The 17,024-nt window shown below is 39.9% G+C and overlaps 1 long non-coding RNA gene across 1 annotated transcript; it reads right to left on the minus strand.

Annotated features, from left to right (window-relative positions):
- Nucleotides 1–676: 676 nt before the first annotated feature.
- Nucleotides 677–8,300, minus strand: LOC137609055 (uncharacterized). The gene is made up of 4 exons (XR_011038283.1): nt 8,179–8,300; nt 3,010–3,059; nt 1,263–1,417; nt 677–1,057 (listed from the first exon to the last, which is right to left on the minus strand). It is a non-coding gene; the product is annotated as an uncharacterized lncRNA (long non-coding RNA).
- Nucleotides 8,301–17,024: the final 8,724 nt, after the last annotated feature.

Genomic DNA, 17,024 nt, shown 5'->3' on the forward strand with positions numbered 1-17,024 from the left:
CAGAATAGTGAGGATGAAATATGTATCAGAACCAAATAAGGCAAGAAATCTGTAATCATTACAGGAATTTTCCCTCATAAAAATATATGATTAACTTTTTGACACGTAAAATTAAATTATGATGTAATAAAATAATAATATATCAAGTGTATAAAGTTTGATAAAAGTTAATTCTACTGTAATACTAAATACAAAAAAGTGGTCAAGTGAAAGTTCCAGCACCAGAGAGGCTAGGCACAGATGGTTCCCTGAGAGGGGCAGTATTTCTTGACCACGTCAGCTAAAAAGAAGAACTTAAAATGATTACGACCTTAATTTCCTGTAAATGTCCTGTATAATGACCAAAGTGTTTAGTAACTAAGCATGACAGCAGTCACATACTCAATCTGGACCATGAGCTGATCCTGCCATCTGTGACTTCGCCCAGTCTAATTTTTGTCTATTAGTAAATGAACTTCTTACAAAAGTTAATTCAGATAGAATCTTTTGCAAACAGTTTATTCACAATCTATTCAGACATTCACATTCATCACTTATTAGTTGAAATCATCTCTGGCTGTTCATTCAGATTTCAGCTGGGCACATCTACCTTACAGTACAGTGACGCACCTTCACTGTTAGCCTTTAAATGATTAATTATAATTTTTTTCAACACAGCAGTTATAGCAGGTTCTTGTTTGTGTTCTTCTTTTTTTTAACCATTTCTTTGTTGGCCTTGTCAGCTTTACCCTTTTCCACATTTTGTCTTTTTTACACAGAGCTTCTTTTGTTTTTGTGTTACTTTGTCACTGCACCAGCTGGATCAATGTACAAATCTAGTTGTGATAAAATGTCTTTCAAACCAGAACGCTCTATATTTCATTTCATTTCTGCTGCACTTGGCCCACACTCATAATTTCCATTCAGTTAAGATTGTGATTGAAGGTCTTCTGCCATGAGCAGCGTCTCAGGGTTCAGTTACTGGTGTTGGTGTTGGCCGAAGACTTTGCTGAGGATGATGAGGATGAAGATCCTAATAAAGTGATGAGGTTGGTGAGTATGTGAAGTTCAGGCGTTGCTGTGGAGATGGAGAGAATGTTTAACATTGGTTTGAATGTGGGTTTTCGCAGGTATTTGAAGACTGGTTCATATGGATAATTATAGTAGGATAAGGATGAACATGGACTTTGGAGTGAGCACTGGCCAGGCTACGCCTAGGCTGACCAAATACGTTCAAATATCTAGGGTGAAGCCAGCAGGGGCTGGAGGAAGGGAAGACTCACCAGAGGGAAGAGACGTTCCTGAAGGCTAGAAGAGGAGAACGGTTGCTGTGCCCTTGGGGAGCTGTTGTTGACAAATGTTGTCAGAGTGACACAGTACAGTGTACTCTCCACCACACACCCCAGGACAATGGGGTTGTGGAGTGCATCATGTGCAGCTAAAGAACACAGTGCAAAAAAAAAAGAGAAACAAGACTATTAATATGATTAAAACCCAATGATGCAGAGCTCCATGGTACAGAGAGCAGAAATCTTCTTTAATTGTACTCTTGTGTAAATGTAAAAAAGCATTTTGTGCCATTCAAAATTTTGGATGTAGTTTCCCAAATTGTATTTAAATTTGAGCTCTTATATGCTTAGAAATATGTGAAGCAGTCTTTTCTCGACATTACAGCAGTGAAAGTTAAAAGCAACTTAACAGATAATACAAGTCTAAATGGATCCTTCCTCCCTTTGCAATTATACATGAAATAGCTTGTGCTTGCATCTCACGGACGCACAACCACCCACATATGGTGCTGTCACAGGACTGTGAATACAGGCCTGTTTGTGTTTTCTTTCAGAGTATGCAGAAGCTGCCATCTAGTTAAAATGTGCTTTCTAAAACTCAAAAGCCACAGAGGATGCAGCTCTATTGAAAGAGATGCATCAATTTTCCATTTCATGCAGGATGTTACATCCATTAAGCCTTTTTTAATCAAAATAATATAGTCAAGGACATCAGTCAGACAAGTCTCAGACGAGACAAGAGGCCAGTTCCAGACAAAGATGTTATTAAATCAACTACCATTATATGTCACTAAACCACAAGCCAAATTGAAATTCTAAAAAGATTCATGTAACTTCAATGCACAGTAGTAAAACCCATCATTAGCTGCCTGTTAATTTTTCTATATGTGCTAAAACAGATTAAGTCAAATGTTTGTTTTTTTCAAGTATTTAACAGAATAAATAAAATTCCTGGAAATGGCATGGCGGTTTTTTTTATGAGCATTTTCCTGTTTGATCTGCAACTATATTCAAAAAAAGAAATCACTTCAACAACCAAACTGTCTGTTTGAGTCACATTATATCATTATTTGATTTGTCACAAGTTTTGTACAGTTAATAATTCAAATGATGAAAGCCTGCTGTGGAGCGAATATAGGCGACAGCAAACAGACACTGCGTATCGGCCCATTATCTCTTCTCCGGAAACTCCTTCTCACAACTTTACAAACTGTGCCTAAAAACATTCATGTGGACGAACTGGCAAGTGAGCATGAGGAAAATAAATGAGAGGGAAAGGCTGCTTAATGAGAAATGCTATTTTTATTGCTTTGATGTCTCCCATCTACATATGCACACAGTTTGGACAAAAACAAATTAGAGATGTCGAGATGCATCCCGAAGACATTAAAAACATATTATCACTATGACCATTTGAGACTGTGTCCACACACATGCACATGTAGTGTGAGTGTGTGTGCATTTCAAATTCAGAAAAAGTATTCTTAATGTATTTCTTACTTTGTCCATGCTGGCATTATGAATGCACATAACTGTGAGCTTTTGTTCTGTATGGCTAATAGCAGACAAAATATCAACATAATGACAATATAGTTTCTGCACGACTTGAGGAGTCAAAGGCAGAACAACATGATTTATTTCCCCATTGGCAATGTATAGAATACAGATGACTGAAACTATAACATCAAAGTGGTGGTGTTGAGCATATACGGGCAAATCTTTAAGCACTTTTTCTTCTTACTTTTAATCTAGGAGTCATCGGAGAGGAGACGACGACGCAGAACAAGAGTCCTGCAGAGAGAATGAAACAAACAGAAAGATCAGCACTGATGAAAGCGAAAAGCTTGAATATTATTTTGGAAGTTACAACATGTTTACATAATTTGCATCACTATGAAGGATGAGCAGAGTGCCGCCACCTTTGACATCTATTGCTTGTTGCTGTGGACGTCAACACTCAACACACTGCTCTGGCAAACTTTGCTTGTTAGCAATTACATAAAAAAAGAGACCCATCGCTCTCTCTAGGAATTTGCATGACTCTGTGCCAAGAAGTGTATCATTTCTATTTTTCATGGCAAAGATAACAACAAAAGAATGACAGAAATGTAATGACCTATTTCTAATATATTCTTCCACGGCTGATTCTTTATCTTACTTCTTAAAATTTTTAACCCTCATTTGTTTTCACATTTAAAACCAACTCTGTACCGTTTGCTGAATTTACCACACCTTTAGAGCCAATTATTTCACAACCTTCAAACATAGACAACATACATTACTTGGCCTTTACCCTCATGAATGCACTGATTAATTATTATTAAAACATATTTCAGGAGCTAACCACAGGCTCTTATCCGGCATTGTTTTTAATTCAATAGTTTGCAGTGCAAGTTACATAATTTTAATGTTTTAGAAGTTTATAAAAATAATTAAATGAATTCTACATGATGGAGACATATTCTCCAAGTCAGAAGGGGAATCATGTAGTTTGTTATTGATTCCTATAATCATTCTTACTTTCTGATCTTGTGCTCATACTGACTTCACTACACTGTAAAGCAAATCATCGTTTATTCCCACAATAACATAATCTGTCATCTGAGTGTCAAAGATTTGTTTAAATCAAGCTCTGATCACTCAGATTGTCATACAAACCATATTAAGTTTCTATACAGGAATTTGAAAAAACAACCAAGGCTTTAATATTTTCTTGATAAGACAGTATAGCTTATTTATTAAAAGAAATATAGGATCAATACTGGTCAGTATTGTCAGAAGGAGCATCGCTAAACTGTAACACACATTGAACAAAACAAACACAGAGGCACACCGTCAAGGGAAAGATGCTGGAAGAGGGTTTTATGACATTAAGGGAATGGTAATGAGTGACACAGAGAATTTGCAATGTATCAAGAAACACAAAGAGACAGGAGAAATGAAGGAAGAGTGGTTAAAATGAGGAAAATAGAAATGCCTGCAATAACTGACCATTGACTCTCGACCGCAGTCAATATATCTAAGTGGATTTTAGCTGTGCAGTAATGCTTCAACGCAGCTCCAAATCACACACCACACACACACACACGCGCACACACACACACACACACACACACACACACACACAAACACGTATACACTACAAACAAACAAACTCAGAATTGGTTTAATTCTACCGGCTGGGTTTGAATGTGAGAATAGAAAGTGACATCATACACACACACTGCTACGTTTTCATGCCTGCCTGCAGCTTCATTGGGTAGTTGGGGGCAGCGAGGTTGCGGGCTGAAATATTAAACCATCAATCACCCCCCAAATTAGGCATTTTACATCACACAAGCACTTACGGCTCTCTCTCTTTCTCCCACAGGTGGGGTCCCAGCCATGGGAAAAGAGATTACATCACAAAAGCAATGAAGGTGCGGCAAGACTGAATACATTACACTATCATATATATGGAGAGAATGGCAGGGAGATGGCAACAGAATAATAAATCATAATGAATAACATTTAATCCCCTAGTTATTTTCTTACTTTGATGTATGTAAACTATACATGAATGCAGGGATTTTCAGTGCGTTTTAAATGGGAGATAAAAATATTGGGATGTGATTGGAACAATTCTTCGTATCTATGTCATGTCTGATTCATTACTTCATATGTTTTGGTCAGTTGTAACACACAACAAAAGGCTCCCCGCGGGCCTCCATGGTGAAAAAGATGGCACCGTGTCCACTGATAAAATTAAGAATTAAAAGATCATATTGACGTCTGTTAACCCGGAAAAACCATAAACACACTCCATATAGACAGGGGGGCACATAAAGTTGAAGTCAAACTAAAGAATGAGGAAGACAATGTTGGGGGGCTGGCAGACAGGAGAAGAGAGGGTGAGGGCAAATGAAGCATGGAGTTGCATTTATCCCAATTAGCTGCTGCTGGGTACTTGGGTGAGGGAGGGAGAGAGTGTCCACCCCCATTAACAGTGTTTGCTGACATGCCTACTGATTATGAGCCGGGTGGAGAAATTGATTACACAGCTTCTCTCTCTGCCAACCCGAAAAAGAAAATAGTATATATGCTTCTACAACCAGAGAGAACCCAGACTGATTTTTTTTACTCTTCCCATCTTCTCTTTATTCCTCTTTACTCTCGCCACCCTGCCTCGCTCTCCCTCCCTCCCTCTCATTCTCTCTCAATCTACCAGCACGCCCAACATGAAGGTAGATTTCACATGGACCTTTTTTGAGTCCCCTCAATTCTCACCTTCCTCGTTCAAGTCACTCTATGTTGTGTGGCGGCGATAATGGAAGTAATTACACCGACTCCATGTCTGTTCCGCAGCACGGCAGCAGCGGAACAGGCGGGCGGCGACAACAACAAGCCCGCTTCCCAGCTGCATCCTCACACCGGAGAATCGGTGTTAAAGGGTCTGCACACGGAAACACAATCATCTGGGGAATGAAACTGTGTTTGTCTACGAGTGCGTGGATATTTTCATGTGGTAATTTTCACTCTCTATTCATTCCACAAGTATTTCACCTAGCTTGAATATGTTACTCCGTTTTAGAGGAGATTTGCTCGAACCTAATCTACCAGCACCGCTGAGATAAGCTGCCCGTGGGCAAACATACCGCTTCTCTTCTGACCTTCCAGTACAAAATAGCATAACCTTTGTAGCCCCACATTGTACCTGATTCAAGTGACTAGAGGAGCAAACAAAAAAGAGCATTGAGGAAATTAGTTCCTCTCACAGAGAGAGACAAACAAAAGAAGGGAAATGCAGAGCGCCAACAAAATCAGACCGGAGACAAAGAGAACATGCATTCACAAGACTGAAAGGCCTGAATACAAAGTACTTGTTGGTAAATCAATCAATACGTTGAAAAGATTTAATTTGTATGTTTCAGGATGTCAGAAAACACTTTTGTCTGTATTGACGTCACAGATAAATTGTTGCATTGTGCATCACAAATTATCTAATTCTAGATATAAGTTGGTTACATCAGCTTTTGTAGCGCTACAGCCAACATAAAAATGAAACATGACATTGGTGCTCAAAAACGAGCACAAAGACAAGCACAGGACCCTCCTGTCTGGGTCTGACCTCTGACACCTAGTGGTGTGGACGACAACCCACCTACCTGTGGACAATGAGTGGTATCAGCATAACTACCATGTATAATACTGTAACACATCTGCCTCTTTTAAAAGATGCTTAACAAAGACACATTAATCAAAGTGAACCCCTAACCACATCAATTACTGGTGTGATTCGCATGTTGCTCGTTCTCAGCACCACGATCCCTTCTCACACAGTCAAAGAGCCGTAAGGAGATCCGTGAGGTGAGACAAAATGGATAACAGTTATGGATGAGGTGTCAGCTTTTGTGGCTGATCAGCTTTGGTGTGGGTATGTTGGAGAAATGAGCCTCATATCACTGACCAAGGATGATTAAAAGCCAGCCTTCAGGTAGGCAGTGTAATTAGAAATCAATTAAGTTCTGGGGGAAAAAAAGATACTGGAAAAGAGTTTGTGGTATTGTTCTGTTGTTAAAATTTGTTCTATCCTGTCAGTAAAAAGGCATCGAGACTTGTTGTGTTTTTAAGTACAACTTTAGGAAAATAAATCCTGGTTTCTTTTCACACCACTGATAGGCAGGAGAAATTGAAAATCCTTCACATCACATTACAGTTTTTGTCAGTCGCTAACAAGCGTTTGTCAAAACAGTAGTCACATTTTCAAAACTCTTTAACACAGACTCACACCTAGAAAAGCACAATTAACCAAATGGTTAGTTTTTTTTCAAAAACACATTTTGTTAAATAAACAATAACTCTTCATTTCAAAATAGAATACCAAAACACCAACGCTAGTTAGTGACTGAAAAAAAAACTGTAACTGCAAGGAATGAATCCGTCAAAACTTTGGGGGGGGGGGGGGTCTCTTGAATTGTAAATAATGTTGTAATGTTGTAAATAATGTTAAAATGAATGTGAGAGGTTGCATACAGGATGTCATTATTCTCCTTAAGGGGGTAGACGTGACAATTATGACTGGATGACACACTTAAAATACCTGTCTCACCCCATAGGTGTGACACTAAATCAGCTGACAAGAACATGGTGACACTCCCCTCCAGTCAAAAAAAAAAATAAAAAAAATCAGTTGAATCATGAAGCTCTTGAAGAGCTGATCTGCCATGACTGTTCAATGGGCTTCTCTGATAAAAGCCAGACAAGGTGGTATTACACCAGCGAGCCCCAATCAGAGGGACCCGAGTCGATCTGTCATAGTGTTATCTGCGGAAGAGGTATATTACCTGGGGCCCAGACAGCCCTGGGCATGCATGGATGTATGGTGCCGATAGCAGAGTTGGCTGTCATCCCTCTGGCTTGATTAATGAGGAGCTTGGCCCAGTGTTTAATGTGTTTAATATGGGCCACTGACGAGCCCGTCACACTGACGGAACCCACCCGTCTCTCTGACTGATGAAGTCACTCACAGCGCTTTCCCTCTCTCCCTCTCTCGTACATTAAAATGAAAACACACACTCTATGAGAAACACTCTCCCTCCACCTCTCCCGCAATAATTTCTGAATTTCTGTCCTGTTTACCAACATGCAAGGAACATTTGAAGAGAAATTGTCCTGCCTTTTAATAACATCAATTTTAGAACATTGCTTGCAGAGAAAAACAACTCGGCTTTAAAAATAAAAAAATAAAAAAAACCTAAAATATCAACTGAATACACACACACACACACACACACACACACACGGATATGACAACTCCTAACCATCCTGTGACCTTTCATTTCATGCAGAATGAGAAAGAAAATGAAGGCCAATCAAAAAGCTCTATTCTGAGGTATTTTAGAACACCAAATCTCTTACGAAGGATACTTACACCTCTTTTTGTGTGAAAAGACGTTCTCACTCTGTTTAATGAAACAGCTAATATTCTTGTACTTTCTCTGCCCAGCCATCAGATTCGCCTCCACCTCCCATTCTCACTGATAAGTCTATTGCTTTCAGCCCCCCCCCCCCCACTCTCTTTTTACTTTTATTTCAGCTCTTCTACTCCCACCTTCTAATTTTCACTTCCTCCTGCCTTTCTCTCTCCTGCAACTACCAATGCCTTCCCACTCCTTACCAGCACATTTCTATCTCTCCCTTTTTATCTATCACCTCCTCTGCAATGTTCTCATTTAATCATCCCCTCAAGAAATATATTCACCTCCCAACAACTGGGCTCCTATTAGATCATATACTCCTGTTGTTACCGCTCTCATCGTGTCCGATTCCTGTGCTGTCAGGGTGGCCAGAGGCTGCCATGCAAAGAGTTCACACCGAGAAATACATACAGAGAAGCAGAGATGCATAATGCAGGAAGTATCCTGTTTAATATGTGTGAATATCATGGTAGCATTGCTCAAAGCACAGATGTGTTAACATCTCAATGTTAACAACATCCAATCCCTCCCGTGTGGCTTCAACTCGCATACTGTGCCAGCTATCGCATCTTTTTCTCAGCTCATATCCTTGCAGTTCATGTAAAAAAAAAAAAATCAGAACTAAAAATATTCAAATCTACCTGGTGGCAAGTTGATATCCCAATATTCATAGCAGCTGACCCACATAAGATTGTTTGGTTGTTGTTGTTTTCTTAAATCAATTTTGTTCTGGCAAGTAGTAGAACTCTTTTTGCATGATAGCATCAACAATGCTGAAGTGTTAAGTGCTTGTTGAATCACTCTTACATGTGTGGGTTGGACTGAAAATGTCATTTACAAGTCCGCGGTCCAATGAAGAGTTGCACAGTATTGACTGTTCTCTGTGAAACAGGTACAGATCCAGACTAGGAGCTGAGAGGGGGGGGGGGGGTTCACTCACTCCCTGCAGGCAGGAATAATGAAATATCAGCTATGTTCTGCCCTCAGGGTCATTAGCTAAGGTCCAGTTTAACTTTACATTATGGACTGAATCCTAATGATCCCTTGCCCAGTCCTCCTGCTTTGGGCTTTGGTGTTTTTAATATACAAGGCGCTGCTATTTAATTATCTCCAAGACACGTTACACCTCCTGCAACAAGAAAGACAGAAAAGGCTCCTGCAACAAGAAAGACAGAAAAGGCATGATGGCTACTCCTGCTGCAGATTTTCCAGCTCTGGCATGCATTCCTATCTGAGATTTTTTGGGTTTTTTTGCTTTTTCACACATGCACAGTTTGTACGAAGCGTATGCACAAGCAGTGGAGAGAGAAACACATGCAGAGTCTCATGTGAGGATGCAGCCATGCACGATTGAATACGCAAGAGTAGAGGAACACATATACTTCATATAATTGTCTGTTGTGATTTAAAGACTAAACCTGATGGCTTAAGACACACATAAGGTGTGTGCAGTGAACATGAACAAGTACACAATCTAAAGAGAAGAAGTACCCTTTCAAAAGCAGATTTTGAAAGGGTCATGACATTTTCATTAATTACGAGTATGTGGCCACTCCAAATAAACATGTAGGGTCTGTGTTCTCAGCGTAAAGAATGTCTTTACTTCTCCGTTCCCCATTGATGTATCATAACATAATCACTGTCAGGCCCAGAATGAAGGTGTTTCTTTCCCAGGGATGAAGGCAGAACTGTGGTAATTATGCAGCCGTAATGGAGTCAGTGCCTACTGAAAGCCTAATGAGCTTACTGAAGTCTACCATTGAGAATTGATTCCTGAGGAAAAAAAGCAGTTGTGCTTGCAGGAGAGGGCTAGCGGAGGTGAACTTGTCTCCATTGTTGTGCACTTAATTGACAGGGAACCAACATGCACTGAAATTCCCCAAGAGCAATTAATAATAATGAAAGGTGCAGAAATCTTTACACACTGAATATCCAGATCTGAAGCCTTTCATTGTATTGTCACCTGTCGGGAGGAAGACGTCTGATCATATTTTTAATGTGTGTGTGTGTGTGTGTGTGTGTGTGTGTGTGTGTGTGTGTGTGTGTGTGTGTGTGTGTGTGTGTGTGTGTGTGTGTGCGCGCACGTCCGCTCACTCACTGTACAAAATAAGATAAAACTGTCCATATCAGCAGGGGAATCGGAGAATCCCTTCCCAAGCTGGCGAAGCTGTCATAGTCCTCCTGCAGAAGAGGATGAAAGGAGTCAAGACAATTTTTATTATATAGTGCCAAACCTCAGACTCAACGTTCCCCCATGAGAAGCTCCTGGGAAATATGGTGAGTGAGTAAATACAGCTTTTTAAGAGGAAGGCACATGTGATCAGATCCATGTGTGGGGGGGGGGTGTAATGAATGCGATTATGTAAGTAATAATAAGAGGAATGATAACGGTGATTATAATAAGAGCAATAATTGTAATGATTAGAATCGTGATGTTTATTATCACTAATAATTATTATTAACTTGTACTAGTTATACAGTAAATAGCAGCTTTTATAGTAACATTAACTGTTACAGAAAGAGAGAATGAAGACGACAGAGAACCCCAGTGCATCATGGGAAGGGCCTCTGCCTTTCTGCTTTAAGAGACTAGAGACCACTGGTTACAGTGCACTGTTCTAGTCAGCTGATAAAGAACTATAAGCTCCTTAAGATATGTCAGTACCTTTACCATTAAATCAGTAAGTGAGCTTTGTAGGCAAGGAGAAGGATTTTATATGACATTCTGGATTTTTCGGAAACCAATGCAGATAATCTAAAACAATCATGGTCAGTACGGATGTAATAGACTTCTGGATTAGCACTTAATCCGGAAAGCAGTAAAAATGAATGTGAAGTCTTTGTGCTGGCCATAGTGTAGTAGCGGTAAAGCAGGTAGATGTGCAGTGTTTTCCTATGTAATTGTATGTGTATGTCTGATGCAGTTAATATTTAACACCAAGGCTCATATCATCTCGCAGACATATCACAGAAGCACAGATTTCTTATTCAGTGACATGGTGCTGTATTTTTTTTGCCTTCCCAAAAAAAAAAACAGATTAGTTCATTTCTATGGCGTGAATTACAACACATCTGCCGGCTTCAGACAAAGCTTTCAGACTTCATTTTCACACCTACTTCACTCAATAAGTGCTCTCACAGTTTTTTTACACTTCTCCCTGCCAGCCTTATCTTTCTGCCATTCGTACCGCCTCATAATATTTCCTGCAATTAATGCTTATCAAATTTACTCACCATTACAGTGAGAGAAATTAAAATATTTGGTGTAATTAAGAAAACTAAGTTTTGAAGGGAGTGACTCTCTGTGGCAGTGACCATATGGGCACTGGCGATACCATTCTGGCAAGTAGGCTGGGAGCAGATGCTGCAGCCCAGTTTATTTTCCCTGGAAGCAGGAAATTCAAAGTAAAATTAGTCTATTCTTGAGAGGAATTTGCTTATTTTGAGAGAAAGGGTTTTAGTGGAAGAATTGCATTCATTTTGGAAATAAAAACAGGTGGATGGCCCAAATGGGACATAGTCCTTATGAGTCACTTCACATTCATTGCTTAATCAACTTATTTTGTCTTCTTCAGCCAATATTAACATTTAGACGAGGGAAGAATATTGAGTATCGTAATAGTTCGGCTTCCAAGGATAATTAAACTACAGTAATGCCATGTTTTGGGGTAAATTTGAAGCTTAAAAAGTATTTCATAAACTTTTGAAACTTTACTTTTGCCCAGCTCCCGTCCACATTCATCCTAGATTAAATCTGACATTCCAAATCTGCACAGGAGAGAGAGAGAGAGAGAGAGAGAGAGAAGTGTATGTGTGTGTGTGTGTGTGTGTGTGTGTGTGTGTGCGTGCGTGCGTGCGCGTGTGTGTGAAGGAGTGAGAAGAATCTGTCACAAACCGACCACATGCTTCTTCACACTCTGTATTCTTGGAATAGCGCTGGCCATGTGACGTTGGAATGAAGCAGTTAAACATGGAACATGTGGTCTGATGGGAAAATCTGTAGATCTGCTGAAAAATACCCTCCACTGGAGCTGATGTTTGACGAGTCACAGTTTAACACAGTCAGACTCTTCTCTCCAACAGAGAAAGCATGACGCATTGTCTAGCACCAATAACTGCAGTCGTACTGGTGCAATTTACAATATGACCATAATGTATCCACAGGAGGTTGCGTGGTTTTTCTGATCAATACAAATGATCATTTCCCTGTTATGAGCTGTGCCTTTCAAAACTCACTTTCCTCACACGTCCTCTTCTCACACATCCCCTGAAACAGGACCTCCTGTTGTTTTTGTCGTTATCTATACTTGCATTTCCAATTGCTAAATCGAACAATGTTTAACATTTCAGCTACGAGGCCAGCGCTGAAGACGGCAAAGCAAATGACACAGCAGTATTATTACTGCAGCGTTTTGTATTTTGCATGGTGATATATTACCTTTACAGAAGCAATTTCTGTTAGACCTCTGGTGTAATTAGCTACCATATTTATCTCACTTGCGAATACAGGACCTCATTGTTCCAGTAGCTGACCACCTTGGATTCAAGGGTGGGGATGGGGGTCGCTGCTGTCTCTACTAAGAGGTGACTTCCATTGATGTTGTTGCAATTCCTATTGATTGCCAATAGATGTCAATAGAGGTCATAGATTACTGAACAGAGCTCAAATTCTAAAAGGAAAGACATTAGTCATGTTATTGTGTCTGTATTATATTTTGTTTTTCTCAAATGGTCACAACTGCGATTCAGAATGAAATAGCCACAGTAGCTCAAACATAACTGAGCATTGTTAATATTTCCGCGTGAAGTGAAGTGTGGGAACACTTGAGGATGGTGGTTATCAGAAAGCATGCAGAGAGGAGTTTACACATCGGTGCTTTGAGCCACAGAGGCGTGTTGCTATAGAAGCAAGGGCAGGATTTACTAAGGGACATGACACACCTACACACTAAAGAACTGTTCACTTAATGTGCTCCTGAGGGACTGACTCACTGCAGCAGACTCTTATTCATTTCAATCATCATCTCTCTCTTTCTATCTCTCTCTCTATCCTTTTCTCTCTTGCCCTTGTCTTTTTCATTCTCTTTCCAGGTGTTCAAATCTGTGTGTTAAAAACTCCCTCCAGTTCTCAACTGTTGAATATTTCATGCCTTTCCATTTTTTTCCTGGGTATTCAAAGTAACTTTTAATACGTCTGCCCCTCTCATTTTCCTTATCATTCCGTTTTTCAAGACAGATATCTGCTCTTTCTGTAGAAACATTTCCACAGCAGAGTCTGCATTAACGTCACGAAATCAACAAAAACTTACATTCTGAATAATGTGGCACCGCGACACATTTCCTTCCGCATGCTCTCTCCCTCCATCCCACAAATGAATCGCATCAGTGGTAGACTGCTGACAGCATTGACACTGACATACTTTATCACTGTATTTCAAATCTCCATTGTGGCATTTAAATAGTCCAACGGAAATCCCACAATGGCTCGACTGGACAGTTGAGATTGGCTATGTGTGGGTGTGCCAAGGCCAAGTATTCATAATGGCTGGAATGATTAGAGGCAAAGGAGAATGAGCGGTGAATGTTAATCATAAATAAGAGATGACACAGGGTGGAACGGCATTTACAGTCTAACCCCATACTGTTTCAAGAAGATGAATATATTGCAATTAAATGGAAAGGCTTTTGAAAATGCAATTAAACAGTGGCCTGGACTTAATTTGGTTGCCTGTAGATACCAGAGGATTTCATTAAGGATTTCATTGTTTGGCCTTGACCAATTGAGCATAGACATTTTAACCTGAGGGTTAAAAAGCTATTTGTGAGCATTTGGCTTCTCCATTCATAGAACAACTTTCTCCCCTTAGGTCTGCTACAGTCTGGTTCTTGGCTTCAATTCTTTCCTTCTACTTCTATCAGGCAGTGGCTGTAGAGGAAAGAAGGATGAGGTGTGGGGAGTGCACAGCCCTGTTGAATCAAAAAAGGCCAAACATTTCAGGGCATGCATTATCGAATCCTGTGGGACCACTGTGATTAAGACCTGAATGAAACTAAAGGGTCATGGGCCGCAGTCAATCTCTCAGAGGTCTCCAGATCCCTTATTGCTCATTGATTGGTCACCTGGAGCAGCAGCACCATTTGGTAAAGTACACTATATAATTATACTACAAAAACATAATACCTTCAACAAAAACACAATCATGCACATGCTCATACAGCCGCAGGCAAAACATGGACTCTGGGGAGTTACTGAGGAAACTGTAAGAGAAAAGATGCAGTACACTAAGTTCTATTTGGATAGAAGCGTCATCAGTCACAGTGGGTAGTATGACGCTGTTTCCTCCTTATAGCCTTCTTCTTTCAGGTTTCATGGTAGTGGCATTGAACCATGTGAGCAGTTGTTTCTTTCTCAGCTTCATTCGTTCTCAGGAGGAAGTTTTTTGAGGTTTTTTACGACTGGCTGGCAAATAATAATTAAGGGACCCTGTATTTGTGTTGTGTTTTTGAAAAACACCAATTATATTCTCATTACAAGATAATCAAGGATAAACCTGGTATTTAGATTAAATCCGATACTAATGAGGATACATATAACACTTTACACATGATATTATAATAAATAATGTTGTTAACATTAGACCTTGGAGTCAGGGAGCACTATGATTTTAAGTCACACCAGATTTTAATCATTACACAAGAGGGATTAGTACAAAAAAAAAGAACAATATTGATATCTGCTTATGGGAGATGAGTTTGATAATTTACATAAGATTTCATTTTAATGCGTTTTGAACTCTAGCGGATTTCTTCAGATTGTAGCATCTGTGAACTGTTTGAGCAGTGACGTACAATACATCCAGTGTTAATGATTGGTCTGCACTGCTACAATACATCACCTGTGCCCTTAACATGGCTAATTACGCATTCATAAGCCATAAGTAAGCAGGACAAATGAACTGTCTGCTCTTGCATTGCTTTATACTAATTACCACAGCAAGCCAGATGCTAATTACTTTTATTACCATCCATATGGTTACTTTTAATTTATCACAAAACTATGTTTTCCCATCACGAGCTACTCTGATGTGCTTACAGTGTATATAATGACAAGGAATATTTCAAGTGTAGTAAATAATTTTCAGTAACCTCAGAGTATACACACATTCTGATTCATTATACTCCAACTGGGTTGAATTTTCATCACATCTCCTGGTGGCCTAATAAACAATAGGTGGTGACAGACCCCCCCCCGACACGTTACTAAAGCATACAACCTGCAGAGCAAAAGGTCATTCATGTTAACTGGATCTTGGCGAGCAGACAATAGATCTATATCCCACATCTGAGCGGGAAAACCACCGGCTAAGATGGGACCAGTGTGTTCACAGCAGATACTCCACATACATAATATATGTAATACTGTGCACATTTAGTGTTTTATAGGAGCTCATGAACCATCTGTTAATTGTAGCGCGTATGGAGAAGACAGAGGCCAAAGCTTGCTCAGTCAAAACTCCTCAGTATAAAGGTTCAGGGGCCAAATTGCTTTCATGTGTCACAAATTCATCACAATTTAGAAGTATGCTATTGTCTAATATAATTGACTCTTTTTTTTTTTGATGATAGAGTTTCACAGAGTGGAGACTGAACATGTGCCAAACAGCTGATACACAAATAAAATTATAGCAGCTTAGTTTCAGATCAAAGTTGCAGTAAACCTGGTTTGTCCACATCTTGGAACAAGAACCATCATTCTGCATTGAGAAAGATATTACAGTATTTTCTGCACTATAAGGCACACTGGACTGTACTGTAAGGTGCACCATCAATGTATTCTAAAACTTTTTTCATATATAAGGTGCACTATTCTGTTTTTGAGAAAATTAAAGGCTTTTAGGTGCACCTAAAAGGTTGATTGGCCATTCCAAATCGCCCGTAGGAATGAGTGTGTGTGTGTGTGTGTGTGTGTGTGTGTGTGTGTGTGTGTGTGTGTGTGTGTGTGTGTGTGTGTGTGTGTGTGTGCATGGTTGTATGTCTTTGTGTGTGGCTCCGTGGCGCACTAGGCTCCAGCTCCCCATAACCCGTTGCGGTGGTAATCTGAAGATGACTGAAGGTGCGCCTTATAGTGCGGAAAATACTGTACATGTTAAAGAAATGTGTCAAGTCTTTCAGGTTAGCTAATATGTAGCACACTGACTGAGCAACATCCACAGCAACAAAAAGAGCGCTGGTCAAATTGGAGTGGGCAAATCATTTGATGTGTGCTTCAGCGTATCCTATTCCATGTGGAATGTATGAAGCAGGGAAGGGAAGTGTAGAATTGAGCAGGATGGGTGTCATGTCAGCCTGGACCTAAGTGCAAAGTGTAGCATCAGGTAACGCAAGACAAATCAGGCTGACGATGGTGGGAAACCTTTCCTCATGTTCGCCATCTGAGACAGTCACTCATAAAAATGGCTTTGATTTACAGTGAGTTAACCAATGATTTCACTTAACATGAATAATACCTAATCTATAGCATTCAAAGTCCTGCTGTGCTTTTGTGGCTGTATATTAATTAAATGCTTAATTCTTCTGAGACCGTGGAAATGTAAAAGTTGCTGCTTTTCCAGGGTTTAGGTGTCTGTTAATCCCCTGCTAGTGTGGTTACGGGGGTAAAACACATTTCCTCGCTCATGCTCTGCTGCATGTTGCACTGGTGTATAGCTTAAGCTCCGAGCAACAGAGAGGGAAAGATTCAGCCATTTTTTTTTCCCTTAGAAGAGAATTTTTCCAGTGTCGTGCTGCTGAACGCGTGTAT

The sequence above is a fragment of the Antennarius striatus genome, chromosome 16 (assembly GCF_040054535.1).
Source record: "Antennarius striatus isolate MH-2024 chromosome 16, ASM4005453v1, whole genome shotgun sequence".
Taxonomy (NCBI): Eukaryota; Metazoa; Chordata; class Actinopteri; order Lophiiformes; family Antennariidae; genus Antennarius; species Antennarius striatus.